Source organism: Octopus bimaculoides, chromosome 2 (assembly GCF_001194135.2).
Source record: "Octopus bimaculoides isolate UCB-OBI-ISO-001 chromosome 2, ASM119413v2, whole genome shotgun sequence".
Lineage (NCBI taxonomy): Eukaryota > Metazoa > Mollusca > Cephalopoda > Octopoda > Octopodidae > Octopus > Octopus bimaculoides.
Window position 1 is genome coordinate 121,008,775 of NC_068982.1, and position 5,686 is coordinate 121,014,460.

Sequence of the window (5,686 nt, forward strand, 5' to 3'; positions counted from 1 at the left end):
GATTTGTGGTAGAATTTGAATGTGTGAAAAAAGCGGTGGTTGCATGTGCTTAGTGCCTCATTATGTTTATTTAGCAGTGCTGGAGAGATGTGCTTTAATATGTGAAGTGCCTCCTTCAGGCAAAATTTGCAGGTTGAGCGTTGATCTCGGTAGTGAAGCCCTGAATCCAGTATAGACAATGGTAGAGTATAGGGTATATTTGTATTTTTGAGATGATGTATGTGGTTGGCGAGTGTTGTAGATTTACTATGTTTATCATATCTAAAAGAATGGAGGTGAGCGGCATATCGTTGCTTAGAATTTTTGGTTAATCCTTTGTATATGGCTGTAGAGTTGTGTATTAGGTTAAGGACAGTGTACAAACTCTATACTTGGAATGACCAATGCTTGCGGGCCACTTATATTATTGTTGTTATTTATTATTATTATTATTATTATTATTATTATTATTATTATTATTATTATTATTGTTGTTGTTGTTGTTGTTGTTGTTGTTGTTGTTGTTGTTGTTGTTGCTGTTATTACTATTATTATTATTATTATTATTAATAATAATAATAATAATAATAATAATAATAATATCTTTATGTGTGTATAATTATACACTGATATCGTTTGAATTTGGCGCTGGTCTTTCAACGATCTTGACAGGCATGACGAAGCGAGCATATATTTAACCCTTGGCTAACAGCGAGACCTACTCATGAGAACTAAGGGAAATATTTCAAAGTTTGAAATCACGTGATATAGGAAAATTAATATGTGATCCTCATTTACGACTTTCAGCTACAACGGTAAGTTAAATTTTGCACGTTCCTCGATTTTCGTCAGCCTGTCGTATTTTCAGTGAAATGGTGATTTATTTCAGTATTTTTCAACTCTTATTTCTAGCAATGCTGGTACTTTGTGTACCCTCAATTACAATTAATAATTAATTATAAATTTATAAATTTGCCTCTTTTACTTTAATGCTTGCTGGCCACTTATATTATTGTTGTTATTATTTATTAATAATAACATTTTTATATATGTATGTGTATGTATGTGTATCTATGTGTGTGTATGTATGTATGTGAGTATGTATGTATGTCAGGTCACTTTCGAGTGCTATTGGTAACATGTAATCCGGTACAACCTGTCGCATGGTCGGGCCGTCGGTGACTAAACCGGCAACCCCACCAAACTTGCTTGGTGAGGAGGGTGTTTATTGGATCTCCCTTTTTCTGACTAATATTATATATTGTATATTTTTATAGTTTATATTATATTTTTATAGTTTATATGATATTATTTTTATATATTTTTTTATATACCCCGTATCGTATATTTTATGTATATTTTGTATATCAATATTTTTTGATATATCGTATGTTTTTTTTTTTTCTCTTATGTCTCTTTTATCCAGCTTATGGCTGTATCTTGCGCCGTGACATAGAAATAATCGGACTGAATACCCCGATCGCGTGGTTAACCCATTGGGAGTGAAGGACCCCTAGCCTTTGTTAGGGCATCCTTCTAGGAGAAGGCAACTCAGGTAACTGGGACATAAACCTGCGACTCAGTGGTTACCGATGATGTTGATTTGTTCTTCTTTTCGGGTTATGGCTACTGTTGCTTAGTGAGTGCGATTGACTCAGTGCCCAGCCTTTCCTCACTTTAAAGAAAGTCTTCTTGCACAGGCATTGCACGATAACAACATTGATTGATTGATTGATTGATTAATTGATTGATTGATGATTGTTGATAGTGCTGTGAGTCTCAACTGAATGGTTAGCTGTAGCCTTAAAAAGCAATCAATGATGTACCAAAACAGTATAAAAATAAATGGCAGTAAGAACTCTGGAACTACATCAGGAAGAGTCTGGCCCGGCAGGGGCTCCAGAGCATCAAAGTCTGAACCCGGCTGCCATCGTGCTACTGTGATAGAACCAAATAAAATATTGAATATTGGCTGTTAGAATGTACGGACGCTGCTTGACTGCGAGTCATCAGAATGTCCTGAACGAAGGACTGCTCTTGTTGCGAAGGAGCTTCGACGCTATGATCATGACATCTTTGATTTATCTGAGACGAGATTAGCTGGAGATAGTCGTCTTACAGAAACTTGTGGAAAATATACATTTTTTTGGAAAGGGAGGGATGAAGAGTTTAGAGGAGAGGCTGGAGTGGCATTTTCTGTTAAGGTTACTCTTGTGGACAAGTTGGAAGAATTCCCAGTCGGGATTAATGAGCGTCTTATGTCAATGAGAATTCCTTTGGTTAAAGGAAATTATGTGACCTTGGTGAGTGTGTATGCTCCAACTATGTACTCTACTGATGACAAAAAAAGTTTCTTTCTACCATGCTTTGAAGTGCATTATAAGAAATATTCCTCTGGCAGACAAAGTCATCGTACTGGGTGACTTTAATGCTAGAGTGGGTAGGGATTTTAACACATGGACTGTAATTGGAAAGCATGGGGTGGGAAAGTGTAATAGTAATGGTATGCTTCTGCTGCAGATGTGCGAGAAGCTGGGTTTGTGTGTTACCAATACCATGTTTCAACAAAAGAATAAGTTTAAGACCACATGGACCCGCACTCTGCATCTAAATAATGGCATATTCTGGATTACATTCTTGTTAGGGTGCATGACAGACGAGATGTGCAATGTGTTCATGTCCTTCGTGGGGCTGAGTGTTGGACTGACCACCACCTAGTACGTGCAAAAGTGGAATTAATCACAAAACGTAAAATCTGGGCCGCAGGTATTACCCTGCCTAAAAGACTGAATGTTGATCGTCTTAGGTGTATTAGTGTGAAGAGAACTTTACGAGAGGAAATGAATGCTGCAGATATTGGGGAAGATTGGCCGACCCTTAAAAAGTCAGTGTATGATATAGGTAGGAAAGTTCTGGGAATGATACAAAGAAAGCATCAAGATTGGTTTTAACGAAAATGATGAACATATAGATGATTTATTGGCTGATAAAAGACGTACTTTGTCACGCTATATGTCAGGAAAGCCACAGGAGAGAGAAGTGTTGCATAGGGAACTCAAGGATGTAAAATCAGGTGTGAGGCGGAGGCTCTCTCACATGAGGGATATGTGGTGGAGTAAGAAGGCTGACGACATACAGGCGGCGTCGGATTCCAATAACACAAAGCTGTTGTATGGCCACTTGCGAGAAGTTTATGGACCGACTTCTTCTCTGATGACACCACTTCGAAGCAGGAAGGAACTTCTTCGTGATTCACAGGGAATTCTACGAAGGAGGAGAGAACACTTTGATGAACTTTTGAATCAGTAATCTGTAGTTAGTGAGGATGTTCTCAATCTCATCCTTGAATTACCTGTGAAGGCGGCTCTCGCAGAACCACCAAAGCTGGAAGAAGTTGCGGTGGCTGTCTCAAGGATGAATATTGGGAGGTCTCCGGGTATGGATGTCATACATGCGGAGTTCTTGCAGCATGGTGGTGAGAAACTTCTGCAGCAATTTCACTCTTTGTTTGGCAGGATATGGGCTTGTGAATCTGTACCTGAGAACTGGAGAGATACAGGAATGGTTGTCTTATATAAGGGAAATGGCAACAGGAATGATTGTGGTAACTATAGGGGAATATCATTGCTTTCTGTCGTAGAAAAGGTTTTATGCAGGGTACTTCTGGACCGTCTGCTGAAACACGTTGCAGATTGTGCTCTTCTAGAAAGTTCTGAAAAGTTCTTTGCTTCGGTTAGGTCTTTTCATGAAGACATGAAGGGTAGGGTTAATGTTAGAGGTAAAATGTCGGAGCCTATCTCAATACAAAATAGAGTGAAACAGGGGGATATTCTGGCACCGACTCTATTTGCCATATATTTTGCGATGGTTTTCTGTATTGCGTTCAGAAACTGCAGATATGGTGTTTACATCCATTATCGAATTTCTGGCAGCATATTTGATATCAGGTGCTTTGCTGCAAAAACAAAGGTATTTACTTCTATCACTAGAGACCTTTTGTATGCAGATGATTGTGATCTAGTAGCGAACAGAGATTGATATGCAACACATCGTGAATGCATTCTCTGATGCTTGCACTACCTTACGATTGACAGTCAGTCTCAAGAAAACTGTTGTCATGTACCAACCTGCCCCTGGTAAGCAGTATAGTGAACCAAATATCTATGTGTATGGCAAACGACTTGATATAGTTGATCAGTTTGTCTACCTGGGAAGCCCTGTTAATAGATATAGCAATTTGGATAATGAAATTCCATACAGAATTAGGAAAGCAAGTGATGCTTTCGGAAGGCTAGAAAGGCGCCTCTGGAGTCGGCGAGACATATACAGGAAAACAAAGATAAAGGTGTACAAGGCGTGTATGCTCTCTTCTCTTCTTTATGCCTGCGAGGCGTGGGTCACACATCGATACCACCTTAAACAAATGGAACGTCTCCATCAGATGTGTCTCAGACGGATCTTTGGCATTAAGTGGGAGGACCGCATCAGTGATCTTCAGATATTGGAAAGCTCTCGGTGTGAAAGTATAGAAGCTCTTGTGTTAAAGCAAACGCTCAGATGGAGTGGTCCTCTGGTCAGGATGAAAGATTCAAGACATGCCAAAACAACTCTTTTATGGAGAGTTAGCTAAAGGAGAACGACCTCCACATAAACCAAAAAAGAGATATAAAGACTTGCTGAAGGCTTCCTTGGGAGGGCATAGCTATCGACCGTAGCAGGTGGAGAAGGGTTGTTTACGAAGGGACAGCTACATTTGAGAAATCTCGAGTTGCGCATGAGAAAGTTAGGAGGGACATCAGGAAGGGCATCGCTATAACACTTCCACATGGCAAGGGTCTTCCTATAATGCTGACATGCAGTGTCTGTGCAAGACCCTGCCTCAGTAAATCTGGACTCAAGAGCCATCTTCGTAGTCAAAAAACGAGAGCGATGATTGACAACCAGGCCGCTGGTGGTGGTGCTCACACCATAATAATCATATCTGTCAGGCATGTAGAAGGGAGTGTAATTCAGCGGGAAAACTTAAACGACATGCAAAGGTACATGAAGCCAAGTTACAACTACAGCCGGCTATTTCTGGTAAAGGTTTTAGCTGCCAATTCTGTCAGAGCAAGGGAGGAGAGGTGGGTGGGAGGAAGTAGGTGTGAGAGGAAGAGAAGAGGAGGGTTAGATGAAGAGGGGAGGAGAGTTGAGCCCATATGGCGCAAAGGAGCGAAGAGAGAAGATTAATCTCTGTTCACGGCGAAGACGGGAGTCCGGATGGCCCCGAACACAAGCAGGTAGAGTGGAAATGGTGCGAGACCGGAGTGTCATTGCCGAGTCTGATGTCTCGGAGGTGTTCCGCGAACCGGTCAGCCAAGAGGCGTCCTGTTTGACCGATGTATAGAGAAGGACAGAGAAAGCAGGAGATGCAGTAAATGACGTTGCTAGAAGTGCAGGTGAAGGAGTAAGTGATACGATAGGGTCGATGATGGGTACCTGTGAGGAGGGTGGTGTTGGAGTGGTAAGGGCAAGTGCGGCAGCGTGGCGGGAGCAGGGGAACGAGCTGGGTTGGGAGGTTAGGTTAGGGGAGAAGCTGTGGAGCAAGAGGTCTTGTAGCTTGTGGGCTCGTTTGAAGGAGGGGAGGGGTCGGTTAGGGAAGATGTGCGAAGTGGAGGGGTCGGACTAGAGTCACCGGAAGGCTCGGAGAATGGTGCATTGGAGAGGT

At 41.4% G+C, this 5,686-nt stretch overlaps 1 protein-coding gene across 2 annotated transcripts in view; it reads left to right on the forward strand.

Annotated features, from left to right (window-relative positions):
- Positions 1-5,686, forward strand: part of LOC106874086 (evolutionarily conserved signaling intermediate in Toll pathway, mitochondrial) — a 51,866-nt gene that overhangs the window by 26,689 nt on the left and 19,491 nt on the right. The window contains exon 1 of one of the 2 annotated variants that reach the window (XM_014921685.2): positions 676-794. The exons of the other annotated variant lie outside the window; for it this stretch is intronic. The gene's annotated coding sequence lies outside the window, so the exon portion shown is untranslated. Of the gene's footprint in view, positions 1-675; positions 795-5,686 lie in introns of those variants that run through there. 2 annotated transcript variants of the gene reach the window in all.